Consider the following 16599-nt stretch of genomic DNA (forward strand, 5'->3'; position numbering starts at 1 on the left):
CGGGACTCCGAACTCCTTCGGTACATCAAAACATATAAACTCATAATATAACTGTCATCGTAGCGTTAAGCGTGCGGACCCTATGGGTTCGAGAACTATGTAGACATGACCGAGACACGTCTCTGTTCAATAACCAATAGCGGAACCTGGATGCTCATATTGGCTCCTACATATTCTATGAAGATCTTTATCGGTCAGACCGCATAACAACATACGTTCTTCCCTTTGTCATCGGTATGTTACTTGCCCGAGATTCGATCGTCGGCATCTCAATACCTAGTTCAATATCGTTACCGGCAAGTCTCTTTACTCGTTCCATAATACATCACCCCGCAACTAACTCATTAGTTGCAATGCTTGCAAGGCTTAGGTGATGTGCATTACAAAGAGGGCCCAGAGATACCTCTCCGACAATCGGAGTGACAAATCCTAATCTCGAAATACGCCAACCCAACAAGTACCTTCGGAGACACCTGTAGAGCACCTTTACAATCACCCAGTTATGTTGTGACATTTGGTAGCACACAAAGTGTTCCTCCGGTAAACGGGAGTTGCATAATCTCATAGTCATAGGAACATGTATAAGTCATGAAGAAAGCAATAGCAACAAACTAAACGATCAAGTGCTAAGCTAACGAAATGGGTCAAGTCAATCACATCATTCTCCTAATGATGTGATCCCGTTAATCAAATGACAACTCATGTCTATGGCTAGGAAACATAACCATCTTTGATCAATGAGCTAGTCAACTAGAGGCATACTAGTGACACTTTGTTTGTCTATGTATTCACACATGTATTATGTTTCCGGTTAATACAACTCTAGCATGAATAATAAACATTTATCATGATATAAGGAAATAAATAATAACTTTATTATTGCCTCTAGGGAATATTTCCTTCAGTCTCCCACTTGCACTAGAGTCAATAATCTAGTTCACATCACCATGTGATTTAACATCAATAGTTAAAATCACCATGTGGTTAACACCCATAGTTCACATCGTCATGTGACCAACACTCAAAGGGTTTACTAGAGTCAATAATCTAGTTCACATCGCTATGTGATTAATACCCAAAGAGTACTAAGTTGTGATCATGTTTTGCTTGCGAGGGAAATTTAGTCAACGGGTCTGCTACATTCAGATCCGTATGTATTTTGCAAATTTCTATGTCAACAATGCTCTGCACGGAGCTACTCTAGCTAATTGCTCCCACTTTCAATATGTATCCAGATTGAGACTTTGAGTCATCTGGATCAGTGTCAAAACTTGCATCGACGTAACCCTTTACGACGAACCTTTTGTCACCTCCATAATCGAGAAACATATCCTTATTCCACTAAGGATAATTTTGACCAATGTCCAGTGATCTACTCCTAAATCACTATTGTACTCCCTTGCCAAAAACATGGTAGGGGATACAATAGATCTGGTACACAGCATGGCATATTTTATAGAACCTATGGCCAAGGCATAGGGAATGACTTTCATTCTCTTTCTATCTCTGCCGTGGTCGGGCATTGAGTCTTACTCAGTTTCACACCTTGTAACACAGGCAAGAACTCTTTCTTTGACTGTTCCATTTAGAACTACTTCGAAATCTTGTCAAGGTATGTACTCATTGAAAAACTTATCAAGCTTCTTGATCTATCTCTATAGATCTTGATGCTCAATATGTAAGCAGCTTCACCGAGGTCTTTCTTTGAAAAACTCCTTTTCAAACACTCCTTTATGCTTTGCAGAATAATTCTACATTATCTCCGATCAACAATATGTCATTCACATATACTTATCAGAAATGCTGTAGTGCTCCCACTCACTTTCTTGTAAATACAGGCTTCACCACAAGTCTGTATAAAACTATATGCTTTGATCAACTTATCAAAGCGTATATTCCAACTCCGAGATGCTTGCACCAGTCCATAGATGGATCGCTAGAGCTTGCATATTTTGTTAGTACCTTTAGGATTGACAAAACCTTCTAGTTGCATCATATACAACTCTTCTTTAATAAATCCATTAAGGAATGCAATTTTATTTATCCATTTGCCAGATTTCATAAAATGTGGCAATTGCTAACATGATTCGGACAGACTTAAGCATAGATACGAGTGAGAAACTCTCATCGTAGTTAACACCTTGAACTTGTAGAAAACCTTTTTGCGACAATTCTAGCTTTGTAGATAGTAACACTACTATCAGCGTCCGTCTTCCTCTTGAAGATCCATTTAATCTCAATGGCTCGCGATCAACAGGCAAGTCAATCAAAGTCCATACTTTGTTCTCATACATGGATCTCATCTCAGATTTCATGGCTTCTAGCCATTTTGTGGAATCTGGGTTCATCATCGCTTCCTCATAGTTCGTAGGTTAGTCATGGTCAAGTAACATGAACTCCAGAATAGGATTACCATACCACTCTGGTGCAGATCTCACTCTGGTTTACCTACAAGGTGCGGTAGTAACTTGATCTGAAGTTACATGATCATCATCATTACCTTCCTCACTAATTGGTGTAGTAGTCACAGGAATAGATTTCTATGATGAACTACTTTCCAATAAGGGAGCAGGTACAGTTACCTCATCAAGTTCTACTTTCCTCCCATTCACTTCTTTCAAGAGAAACTCCTTTTATAGAAAGGATCCATTCTTAGCAACGAAAGTCTTGCCTTCGGATCTGTGATAGAAGGTGTACCCAACAGTTTCCTTTGGGTATCCTATGAAGACACATTTCTCCGATTTGGGTTCGAGCTTATCAGGTTGAAGCTTTTTCACATAAGCATCGCAGCCCCAAACTTTCAGAAACGACAACTTTGGTTTCTTGCCAAACCACAGTTCATAAGGCGTCGTCTCAACGGATTTCGATGGTGCCCTATTTAATGTGAATGTAGCCGTCTCTAATGCATAACCTCAAAACTATAGTGTTTAATCGATAAGAAACATCATATATTGCACTATATCCAATAATAGTACGGTTATGACGTTCGGACACACCATTATGCTGTGGTGTTCCAGGTGGCATGATTTTGTGAAACTATTCCACATTGTTTTAATTGAAGACCAAACACGTAACTCAAATATTTGTCTCTACGATCAGATCGTAGAAACTTTTATTTTTGTTACGATGATTCTCAACTTCACTCTGAAATTCTTTGAACTTTTCAAATATTTCAGACTTGTGTTTCATCAAGTAGATATACTCATATCTGCTCAAATCATCTGTGAAGATCAGAAAATAATGATACCTGTCGTAAGCCTTAGTATTCATCGGACCACATACATCAGTATGTATGATTTCCAACAAATCTGTTGCTCGCTCCATTGTTCCAGAGAACGGAGTCTTAGTCATCTTGCCTATGAGGCATGGTTCGCAAGCATCAACTGATTCATAATCAAGTGATTCCAAAAGCCCATCAGCATGGATTTTCTTCATGCACTTTACACCAATATGACCTAAACGGCAGTGCCACAAATAAGTTGCACTATCATTATTAACTTTGCATCTTTTGGCTTCAATATTATGAATATGTGTATCACTACGATCGAGATCCAACGAACCATTTTCATTGGGTGTGTAACCATGTAAGGTTTTATTCATGTAAAGAGAACAACAATTTATTCTCTTACTTGAACGAATAACCGTATTGCAATAAACATGATCAAATCATATTCATGCTCGACGCAAACACCAAATAACACTTATTTAGGTTCAACACTAATCCCGAAAGTATAGGGAGTGTGCGATGATGATCATATCAATCTTGGAACCATTTCCAACACACATCGTCACTTCACCTTTAACTAGTCTCTGTTCATTCTACAACTCCCGTTTTGAGTTACTACTCTTAGCAACTGAACCAGTATCAAATACCGAGGGGTTGCTACGAACACTAGTAAAATACACATCAATAATCTATATATATCAAATATACCTTTGTTCACTTTGCCATCCTTCTTATCCGCCAAATACTTGGGGCAGTTCCGCTTCCAGTGACCAGTCCCTTTGTAGTAGAAGCACTTAGTCTCAGGCTTAGGACCAGACTTGGGCTTCTTCACTTGAGCAGCAACTTGCTTGCCATTCTTCTTGAAGTTCCCTTTCTTTCCCTTTGCCCTTTTCTTGAAACTAGTGGTCTTGTTAATCATCAACACTTGATGCTCTTTCTTGATTTCTACCTTCATCGATTTCATCATCATGAAAAGCTCGGGAATCGTTTTCATCATCCCTTGCAAACTATAGTTCATCACGAAGTTTTACTAACTTGGTGATGGTGACTAGAGAATTCTGTCAATCACTATTTTATCTGAAAGATTAACTCCCACTTGATTCAAGTGATTGTAGTACCCAGACAATCTGAACACATGCTCACTGCTTGAGCTATTCTCCGACATCTTTTAGCTATAGAACTTGTTGGAGACTTCATATCTCTCAACTCGGGTATTTGTTTAACTTCAACTCCTGGAACATCCATATGATCCATGACGTTCATAACGTCTGCATCTGCTCCTGCAATAGGTCTGTCACCTAGCGGTGCATCAGGGACATAATTCTTCTATGCAGCAATGAGGAAAATCCTCAGATCACAGATCCAGTCCGTATCATTGCTACTAACATCTTTCAACTTAGTTTTCTCTAGGAACATATCAAAAATAAAACAGGGGAGCCAAACGCGAGCTATTGATCTACAACATAGATATGCTAATACTACCAGGACTACGTTCATGATAAATTAAAGTTCAATTAATCATATTACTTAAGAACTCCCACTTAGATAGACATCCCTCTAATCTTCTAAGTGATCACGTGATCCAAATCAACTAAACCATAACCGATCATCACGTGAAATGGAGTAGTTTTCAATGGTGAACATCACTATGTTGATCATATCTACTATATGATTCACGCTCGACCTTTCAGTCTCAGTGTTCCGAGGCCATATCTGCATATGCTAGGCTCGTCAAGTTTAACCTGAGTATTCTGCGTGTGCAAAACTGGCTTGCACCCGTTGTAGATGGACGTAGAGCTTATCACACCCAATCATCGCGTGGTGTCTGGGCACGACGAACTTTGGCAACGGTGCATACTCAGGGAGAACACTTTTATCTTGAAATTAAGTGAGAGATCATCTTATAATGATACTCTCAATCAAAGCAAGATAAGATGCATAAAAGATAAACATCACATGCAATCAATATAAGTGATATGATATGGCCATCATCATCTTGTGCTTGTGATCTTCATCTCCAAAGCACCGTCATGATCACCATCGTCACCGGCGCGACACCTTGATCACCATCGTAGCATCGTTGTCGTCTCACCAATCTTATGCTTCCACGACTATCGCTACCTCTTAGTGATAAAGTAAAGCATTACAGCGCAATTGCATTGCATACAATAAAGCGACAACCATATGGCTCCTGCCAGTTGCCGATAACTCGGTAACAAAACATGATCATCTCATACAATAAAATTTAGCATCATGTCTTGACCATATCACATCACAACATGCCCTGCAAAAACAAGTTAGATGCCCTCTACTTTGTTGTTGCAAGCTTTACATGGCTGCTACGGGCTTAGCAAGAACCATTCTTACCTACGCATCAAAACCACAACGATAGTTTGTCAAGTTGGTGCTGTTTTAACCTTCGCAAGGACCGAGCGTAGCCACACTTGGTTCAAGTAAAGTTGGAGAAACTGACACCCGCGAGCCACCTGTGTGCAAAGCACGTCGGTAGAACCAGTCTCGCGTAAGCGTACGCGTAATGTCGGTCCGGGCCGCTTCATCCAACAATACCGCCGAACCAAAGTATGACATGCTGGTAAGCAGTATGACTTATATCGCCCACAACTCACTTGTGTTCTACTCGTGCACAACATCAACGCATAAAACCTAGGCTCGGATGCCACTATTGGGGAACGTAGTAATTTCAAAATTTTCCTACGCACACGCAAGATCATGGTGATGCATAGCAACGAGAGGGGAGAGTGTTGTCCATGTACCCTCATAGACTGAAAGCGGAAGCGTTAGCACAACGCAGTTGATTTAGTCGTACGTCTTCACGATCCGACCGATCCAAGTACCGAACGCACGGCACCTCCGAGTTCAGCACACGTTCAGCTCGATGACGTCCCGCGAACTCCGATCCAGCAGAGCTTCACGGGAGAGTTCTGTCAGCATGACGGCGTGGTGATGGTGATGATGTTGCTACCGCAGGGCTTCGCCTAAGCACCGCTATGATATGACCGAGGTGGAATATGGTGGAGGGGGGCACCGCACACGGCTGGGAGAGATCAACTGATCAACTTGTGTGTCTAGAGGTGCCCCCTTGCCCCTGTATATAAAGGAGCAAGGGGGGAGGCGGCCGGCCTAGGAGGAGGGCGCGCCAAGGGGGGAGTCCTACTCCCACCGGGAGTAGGACTCCTCCTTTCCTTGTTGGAGTACGAGTGAAGGAAAGAGGAGGAGATGGAGAAGGAAAAGGGGGCTGCACCCCTTGTCCAATTCGGACCAGAGGGGGGGGGGCGCAGGCTTCCTTCCTTTTGGCCTATCTCCTCTATTCCCATATGGCCCAATAAGGCCCATATACTCCCCGGCGAATTCCCATATACTCCCCGGCGAATTCACTACATAGCAAGCCTTTGCCGTCTGCCGCTGTAGGCTCTTTGCCGTCTGCCGCGGACGGCAAAGCCTTTGCCGTCAGCCAATGTAGGCAAACTGACCAAATTGGTCAGCCTCCCAGGAATTGCCTTCCACGTGGCCTCTTTGCCGTCTGCTGCTGATGGCAAAGAGCCCTTTGCCGTCGATGGCAGACGGCAAAGAGCCTGCATATTGTCTCTTTTTTTCTTATCTTTTTAATTCAACAATTTTCACAGCAAATATATATGACATATATAGATATATTTCACAGGGCTATTTAACAGCAATCATATCACATATCCAGCACATAAGTTTCATCCATTCATACCTAAGCAAGTTCCATCAAGTTCCATCCATACACATTGTTCCATCCATATACATATTACAATGCAAAGTTTCATCAACATAGCAAGTTCCATCATAGCAAGCTAGATACAATGCAAAGTTTTCAACAAAGAAAAAGCAAGCACTCCATCATAGCAAGCTAGCTTCCATGAAGTGAATGAAATCTGCAAAATGGCAAATAAGAAAGTTAGAAATAGGTGACTAGAAGAAGAAGACTAGAACAAGAAGTATATGTCATTTATGAGCTAACTTAGGTGAAATGGATCATATATGAGCTAACTAAGGTGAAATGGATCGTTTTTGAGCTAGCTTAGGTGAAATGGATCATTTATGAGCTAACTTAGTTGAAATGGGTCGTTTATGAGCTAACTAAGGTGAAATGGATCGTTTTTGAGCTAACTAAGGTGAAATGGATCGTTTTTGAGCTAACTAAGGTGAAATGGGTCATTTTTTTAGCTAACTTAGGTGAAATGGATCATTTATGAGCTAACTTAGGTGAAATGGTTCATTTATGAGCTAACTTAGGTGAAATGGATCATTTATGAGCTAACTAAGGTGAAATGGATCGTTTTTGAGCTAACTAAGGTGAAATGCATTGTTTTTTAGCTAAGTTAGGTGAAATGGATCATTTAAGAGCTAATTTAGGTGAAATGGATCGTTTTAGCTAAGTTAGGTGAAATGGATCGTTTAGGAGCTACTCTAGGTAAATTGGGTCATTTTAGAGCTAACTTGGATAAACTGGATCATTTATAAGCTAACCTAGGTAAGATGGGTCATTTTGGAGCTAACCTAGGTGAAATGGGTCATTTTGGAGCTAACCTTGGTGGAATGGGTCATTTTAAAGCTAACGTAGGTAAAATGGATCATTTAGGAGCTAATCTAGGTAAAATGGGTCATTTTAGAGCTAACTTGGATAAATTGGATCACTTATAAGCTAACTAAGGTAAAATGGGTCATTTTAGAGCTAACTTAGTTAAAATGGATCGTTTATGAGCTAACTAAGCTAATTATGCAATTTTTGACATAAGTAAGCTAAGTACAGATCATTTTAGAGCTAACTTAGGTAAAATGGATGGTTTATGAGGTCAGTAAGCTTATTAAGTCATTTTGGAGGAAAAGAAGCTAACTCTAGCTCATTATGGTAAGCATATTGGAGGAAATAAAGCTAAGTCTAGGTCTTTTTGCATTTGTTAAGCAAAACACTAGAGAAACTTACCGTGATCAGGGAGGTGTAGGAGCGGGCTGGCTCGTGCCGGTAGCTGAAGAAGGATCGTGCGATGCGTGTCTGGAGTTAAGCTGCACCAAAGATCATTTCCAATGTCTCATTAGCATTATGACACTCAAATGTTAATGCTAGCAAGTAATTTCCATTCAAATTAAACTCACCGTGCTCACAGGAGCAATCACTGGCATCGGCGGAGCCGTCTGACCGGACTTCTCGCACACAGACTACACATTTGGTTTTCACAACAAAGTCATACTAGTTAGTAATGAGACTCAAATGTTAAGACTAGCAAGTAATCTGCAGAAGAAACTTACCACAAGGAGCTCGTACATGGCCCTTGCCTGCATGTCATTCCGTGCCCTCTCCTCCTCCAACATCTTTGTTGTCTTCTCCTCCAACTCCCGCTGCCTCTCCGCCGCCTCCGCTAGAAGTTTCTCTGTTCTATCTCTCTCACTCTGTATAGCAGCCTGCAACACCACTCACATGACCATTTGTAATCATTGATGGAAGCGCACACAATGTAATGGAGAAAGATAGCTGAGTACGTATAACTAACCTTGATGGCGAGTTGGACTGGCCATTTGTAACGCCCTCGATGCGACTATATCTCCTACATGTTGAAGCACGACTTAGAGGCATAACCGCATTGAAAGCAATGTCGCAAGTGGGGTAATCTTCACACAACCCATGTAATACATAAGGAAAAGAGATACATAGTTGGCTTACAATCGCCACTTCACACAATTACATGAATAAAGCATTGCATCAACCAAATACAATCAAGGTCCGACTACGGAACCAAAATAAAAGAAGAACCCCAAATGCGACAAGGTCCCCGATCGACCCCAACTGGGCTCCACTACTGATCAACTAGAACGGAACAACACAAAGGACAAGATCTTCATCGAGCTCCTCCTTGAGCTTGGTTGCGTCACCTGCTTGGTAACATCAGCACCTGCAAACTGGTTTTGGAAGTATCTGTGAGTCACGGGGACTCAGCAATCTGACACCCTCACGATCAAGACTATTTAAGCTTATGGGTAAGGTAAAAGGTATGAGGTGGAGCTGCAGCAAGCGACTAGCATATATGGTGGCTAACATACGCAAATGAGAGCAAGAAGAGAAGACAAAGCACGGTCGAGAAACTATGATCAAGAAGTGATCCTAGAACAACCTACGTCAAGCATAACTCCAACACCGTGTTCGCTTCCCGGACCCCGCCGAGAAGAGACCATCACGGTAACACACGCAGTTGATTCATTTTAAATAAGTTAAGGTTCAAGTTATCTACAACCGGACATTAACAAATTCCCATCTGCCCATAACCGCGGGCACGGCTTTCGAAAGTTCAAATCCCTGCAGGAGAGTCCCAACTTAGCCCATCACAAGCTCTCACGGTCAACGAAGGATATTCCTTCTAGCGGGAAGACCCGATCAGGCTCGGAATCCCGGTTACAAGACATTTCAACAGGTAAAACAAGACCAGCAAGACCGCCCGATACGCCGACATCCTGATAGGAGCTGCACATATCTCGTTCTCAGGGCAACACCGGATGAGCGCTCCGTACAACTAAAACCAGCCCTCAAGTTTCCCCGAGGTGGCGCTGCAAAGGACTCTAGTTCAGACCAACACTTAGACAAGCACTGGCCTGGGGGGTTAAAATAAAGATGACCCTCGGGATGCGCGACTCCCAAGGGCAAAAGGCTAGGTGGCGAATGGTAAAACCAAGGTTGGGCCTTGCTGGAGGAGTTTTATTCAAGGCGAACTGTCAAGGGGTTCCCATTATTACCCAACCGCGTAAGGAGCGCAAAATCCGGGAACATAACACCGATATGACGGAAACTAGGGCGGCAAGAGTGGAACAAAACACTAGGCAAAAGGCCGAGCCTTCCACCCTTTACCAAGTATATAGATGCATTAAGATAACAAGATAATATAATGATATCCCAACAATAAAACAATGTTCCAACAAGGAACAATCTCCAAATCTTCACCTGCAACTAGCAACGCTATAAGAGGGCTGAGCAAAGCGGTAACATAGCCAATCAACGGTTTGCTGGGACATGGTGGGTTAGAGGCTTGGCTTAACAATATGGGAGGCATGATAAGCAAGTGGTAGGTATCGCAGCATAGGCATAGCAAAAGAGCGAGCAACTAGCAAGCAAAGATAGAAGTGATTTTGAGGGTATGGTCATCTTGCCTGAGATCCCGCAAGGAAGAAGAACGAGTCCATGAAGAAGATAAACGGACGTAGTCGAACGGGTCCTCACACACACGACGTTATTGGAACCAACCCGAAGAAGCAACACCGGAAAGTAGCAAACAACATAGTAAACAACCAACACATAAGCATGGCACGATGCGCAAACAAGTATGATGCATGTCCGGTTTAATGATACATGGCATGGCAAAGTGCACAAGCAACCCTACAAATTAAGTGGAGCTCAATATGCAACTCTGTTGCATATTGACAAAACACCACGTGACTTATTTAGTTCAATCTTGTTTATGTACCCAACAATATTAAATGTTGTTAAACATGGCAAGAGGGTGAAGCAAAGTAAAACTACCTATCTAGTCAAGTTTAAATGAGGCTGGAAGCAACGGACAACAATTCCGGAAACTCCTCATGAGCATATTATAGATTTGGTACTGTTCTGCCCTAAACATTATTTTAGAGTTATTAAACATGCAAGATGAGTGCACCAAGTAAATCTAGGCATTTTTCTACCCCATTTACATATAAAGATTATTTAATTCCGAGTTACTGTTATTTAGTTATGATTTAAAGCATTTTAGCATGGCATAGGAGCAAAACTTAAACAAACAGCAATTTAAATTTTTTTTAAACATGGATGAAAATGACATTTAATGAAACTAGATGAAAAACTAAGCATATTTCATATATAATTCATTTTAATCCGATGCACAAATTGTGAGTTATTATATGCATGTTGTGCAAGGGGTTTTCTGGAAAGCTGCAGTCTCTGGAATAATATCTAAATTTGTTCCATGGAGAAAAAAGGAATCGGGCTGCATCTGAGATTGGGCCCAACAGAAGGAAAACAACAACAAAAAAGGGGCGCTCGGGTGTGGCCTCAACCAGTGGGCTGAGGCCCAGTCGGTTGGTTACTAGGTTGCAGCTGGAGAGCGCAGCTGGGCCTTGGAGCCCACCAGATGTACACGTACGGACGCGGCGCAGTCAACGCAGGCGTCGAGACTATCGTCCTCCTCTCGACAGAGGCCGCACGGGACTTGGGGACGAGCACTCCTGCTCGAAGAAGAGGAAGCAGAGGTCAGCGGCAGGTTCGGCAGGGACAGGGACGACGCTCCGGTGATGGGCGACGCCTGGGTTCGGATCCAAGCGGCCGGCGTGTTGATCTGAAGCAGAGGAGGCAGCGGCGTCGAAGCCCTGTACATGGCGGCAGAGAGAGGGAGCAGAGAGATTAGGGAGGGAAGAAGAAGGGATGGAAAAGGAGAAGGGCGACGAGGGCTGGCCTTGACGCGGTGGTCTCCATGGTGAGTCGAGGCGGGGCGCACTGCTGCTGGCCAGCGCGTGGACGAGCTCCTGCTCCTGGTTCGAGAGGGGGCGCGGGAAATCGGGGCGCCGTGGTGCTCTGTGGCTGGACGTGGGAGGAGGCCAGAGGTCCTGCAGGAGATCCTCTCCGGCGATGAGGTGGGGCTCGATGAGGAGCATGGCATGGAGGAGTCCCTCTCCTGTTGGGCTCGGAGAGCAGGACGAAGCAGAGCAGGAGGGGGTTCGAGTGGAGCTCAGGGATGAGGGGAGATCGGGCGCTGCTGGGCAGAGGAGCTCGGGCTCCTGCGGGATTAGAGCGGCGCGGCTTGGTTGGATCGATTGGAAGGAGGAGGAGATTGGCTTGTGCTGAAAACGAGGGAGTTGGCCGTGTCGGCTGGGTGGAGTGGATGGATCTGGGAGGATCTCGATGGAGATGAGGGGTGGGTGGCGGCGGCGGACACGGAATGGATGGGACATCCCCTAGGTTTTAGGGTTTTGTCTCAAATTAGACTAGGGGTTCTATATATATGGAAAGAGGGGAGTTTAGGGTAGATTTGGACCCTCCGATCAAAATCGGGCGGTTCAAGAAAAACTAGGTTAGGAAGCCCAATAAACAAAACGGAGACGTTTTGTAGATGTTTGGGGATGATCCGGACACAATGGTGGCGACAGTCCGGGTCGGGTCCGGGACAGCTTTTCGGACGCACGCGCGAGGAGGGCCATGGGCTGACGAGAGATATTAGGTAGGGCCTGACGGTGAGTGGTGGTGGGCTGAGAAGAGAGAGGGGGAAAGCAACCCAACAACTATTTCCGGAGACCGAAAACGTCCGACGTTTGACCGGCTATACTGCCGCTATAGTTATCCGTTGGGGCGTTAAACGGACTCTGAATGCAATGAAACTTGGCAGGCGGTCTAGTGACAACAAAACAACACCGCACGCCAACTTTCATCCCATTCCGAGAACATTTTCCGGCCACTTATAAAATACTATTTCAGACGTGCCGCGGGCGCGTGCAAGTGTGTCTGGACTCAGAACAGACAACGGAAGGAACGGGGAGACCGGGACAGATGCAAGTTTTGAAAACATGATGATGCAATGCACATGATGCCATGACAAGATGCAACACGCAAGCAAATGACATGGCAACAACGGCGAATAACTGGGAGACAACTGGCACATCGGTCTCAGGGCGTTACACCGTTCACGAGGCCTTATCTCAGGAGCGGAGCTCGACTAGCGCGCCTTGATCTCCGGGAGAGTGCTAGGACAATGGATAAGTCCATCTCCTATGGCTATGGAGCCATGGGACCTCCCGCCACCAGATATCATCACCAGCTCTGGATCAATGGGACCCTGGCTCGGGTTAAAGTCCTCCCCTTTCCTCACCTTCCCTTCATCTCTATATTTCACGAGCTTGTCGTGGGAGGAGATGTTGGTGAAGTTGTTTGCATCATCGAGGTCAGACGGAGAGAATGCCTTGACTTTCTTGTAAGAGGTAGTATGGGCCATGGCATAGAGGTCGTACACCTCTGGCACCTTATCCGCCTTATTGTAGCGTGTCTGAAAGAGAGAAACAACGCAAATTAGTAATTAAAGGGCTCAATCTAGCATGATGAATGAATTGCATGAATCATGAAGCAAACCACATACCCAGTTCCGCCCGAACTGATATAAGTTGGAGCTGCCTTGATGGTGTGGCACACCTTCCATTTGGGCACGTTTATCCTTGGCATCATTGTGGAGGGCTAGCCATTCATTTGAGCACCACTCATTGACCAACACCTCCCAACAATCCATCCGATCCGCACACCATCTCGGAGGGGCCTAAGTTAGCAAATAGAAACTTGAGCGCTACGTCTATGAATTACTAAATGAAGGAAGTAAGTACAAGGCCTTAGGAATTACCTTCATGTACTGCTCCTTACTCAAGAACTTCTCACGACACGCCGACTTGGTCTTCTTGATACCACACGAGGCGTAGAAGTCTCGAACAGCCTGCACGCGAGCCTTGTGTCGTAAGTTCTGTAGTAGGCGCTTGCAGACGTTATTGATAACATTTGTCGCTTCCTCCTCGTATCCCTCCTCACACCTGTAGAATGTATACAATCAAATGAGACAATATTGATTAGTACAATTAATAACTAGCTAGTTGAAGATTTTTAATTGTGTAAAGGAGAAATTACCCAGAACTTTCTGATCACCACGTCTGCCCTCGTCTTGCACAAGACACCGTCGATAATCTCACCCGGCAGGGCCGAGGCAGCCAAGTAGTGCTCCCAACTCAATCCGAGCTCTGGAAGTCGACCCTCTCCAGGCAACGTGACAAACCCCGGGAAATTTTGCCAACAAAGAACTCCAAGGAAGGAGTTGGGCCGGCGGACACTATGATGGTGGTCCCAACCCCTGCAACATGACAAGGCCAATGCATTAGTTATTTGAAGAAACATGAATGTAGAAGGTACAAAAATATTAAATGCTCTTACCTCTCCCCATCAGGGAAAATCAACCACCTCTGCTCGTGGGTCGCCGGCACGGACGGGAGCCGTGTACAACCACGCTGGTAGACGGTGCCCCCCTCCTCCTCAATATCAGTCGGCTCCCCGCCATCATCAGCATGGCAACTCGGCTCCTCAAGCTGATCCGGCCAGGTACCCCATCCAGACGTGTGCTCCTCCGGGGTCTCGTGGGCCAAAGGCCCGTCGACCTGAGGCTCGTGGGCCGAAGACCCGTGGACCGGAGGCTCGTGGACCGGTGTCCGTGTAGCCTCCTCCTCAGACGAGTCCACCCTAGTAGCCACATGCTCGGGTGAAACAGCTAGGGGTGGCGGCGAGGAAGGCGCCATAGCAGTCACCCTACCTCCTCTCCCGCGACCACGTGCTCCACATCCTCTCTTCTTCTTACCTCGTCCCCTGTTGAGCACCGCGGTCGACGAAGAAGGGCCCAGCGGTGTCGCCATACTGTCCAGCAATGCTCGGCGGAGAGGTGCGTGTGGAATGGAAGACCTCACACCACGCGCCGACGAAGAAGGGGCCTCGGCGCGCTCCCGACCAGCGCCCACCATCTTTCAATACCTTCCATGACAAAGAATAAACGAAATTAGTACAACATAAAAAAAAGTACCGAGACATGAATAATAATATGTATATCACTTAAGTGTATCATCATCAAGTACAACATAAAAGAATTGAATACCTGACACTACAAATAATCTCGATCAGTATCATCAATAAATGCATAATCATCATCATCACTATAATCAATGATGGGCTCATAGGGTTCAGTGGCATCAACATGTGTAAGGCCACCTTGACGTAATCGGTCAAGCATTGACAGGTCATCCGTAGCAGTAACCTCTTCTTGTTTCGGCTCTTCTTGTTCCTCCTCTAGGTTGAAGTCGGATTCACTGTCGCTGTCTACTTCAATGTTTTGGGGTGAAGTATAGCGGTTCTTGAAACGCTTTTTGGAAAGATGTGTCTCTTGGAAGAATTCTCCTTCATATGTGTTGGGTTAATGTGAGGTTCATAATCCTCTTCCTTTGGGGGAGAAAGTCTAGCATGTGGCGGCACTTCATAAACGACATCCCAACCTTTCAGATTTGGATTAGTTTGGCAGGCCCACGGTAGATAGAATACTTGGGTCGCCCGTTGAGCCGTAATATAGACATCAGGAACATCTAAATGGGTGCTTTGGTTGATTTCAACTAGCCCTATATGTTCATGAGTCCTTCTAGTCTCCTTTGGCTGAGTTCTGCCAGTACTAGCCATTCATCCATAGGGATGAAGCCACGCAACATCACCGGCATTACCCGCTCAATCCATATGTGCCAATCTTGACTCTTGAGACCAAATATCTTCAATTTATCAAGATTCACTCCCCTCTTTAGATTCGCTGCATACCCATCGGGGAACATCAACTGCTATTGCACCCACAAGATAATTTCCCTCATAGCTGGCCTTCCAAGATTGAACCATGCCTTTGGCTTCATCCAGTTCTACTTTCCTTTCGGTTCTTTCATGTTTTGTAACGGCCTATCACATAGCGCCTCTAGATCGAATCTAGCCTTAGTATTATACTTTGACTTCTAATCTATGCCGAACAATGTACCAAAAAGTGCCTCGGCGATATTCTTCTCAGTGTGCATCACGTCGATGTTGTGTGGGAAAAGGAGGTCTTTGAAGTAAGGCAGATCCCATAAGCATGTTTTGTGAGTCCAGGCGTGCTTAGAATTATACCCCTTGAAGTACCCTGGACGTTGTGGATCTGGCTCGAGAGCGTTTCACTGATCAAGGGTCTGTTGGCCTGTCAATGCAGGTGGTTGAAAGTGCGTTATATGGACTAGAGGGGGGGTGAATAGGCGATTTTTATGAAATTCTTCATTGAGGAAATTGCCGGTGAGGAAATTCCTTAGCGAAGAACTACTAGCAGTGGAATAAGTACTCAAAAGTAAACATAACAGAATACAAGCATAGTCATCATGATGAAATGAAGACAGGCACAGAGTACAGGAAGCGTAATCACAGGATAACACAGGATGAAGACAAATAGACTGAAGAAATTGAACTGAGGAAATTGATAAAGTCTTCAGTCAAAGTCTTCAAACACAGATATGAACAAACACACAGCACAGTTATGAGGAAACGAAAGAGTTGAGGAAATAGAACCAGTAAGCTTGGTGAAGACAATGATTTGGTAGACCAGTTCCAACTGCCGTCTCAGTTGTACGTCTGGTTGGAGCGGATGAGTATTTAAACTCGAGGACACACAGTCCCGGACACCCAGTCAAGGACACTTAGTCCAAGACACCCAGTCCTCACCGTATTCTCCTTGAACTAAGGTCACACAGACCTCGTCCAATCACTCGTGGTAAGTCTTCAG

Source organism: Triticum urartu, chromosome 6 (genome assembly GCF_003073215.2).
Source record: "Triticum urartu cultivar G1812 chromosome 6, Tu2.1, whole genome shotgun sequence".
Lineage (NCBI taxonomy): Eukaryota > Viridiplantae > Streptophyta > Magnoliopsida > Poales > Poaceae > Triticum > Triticum urartu.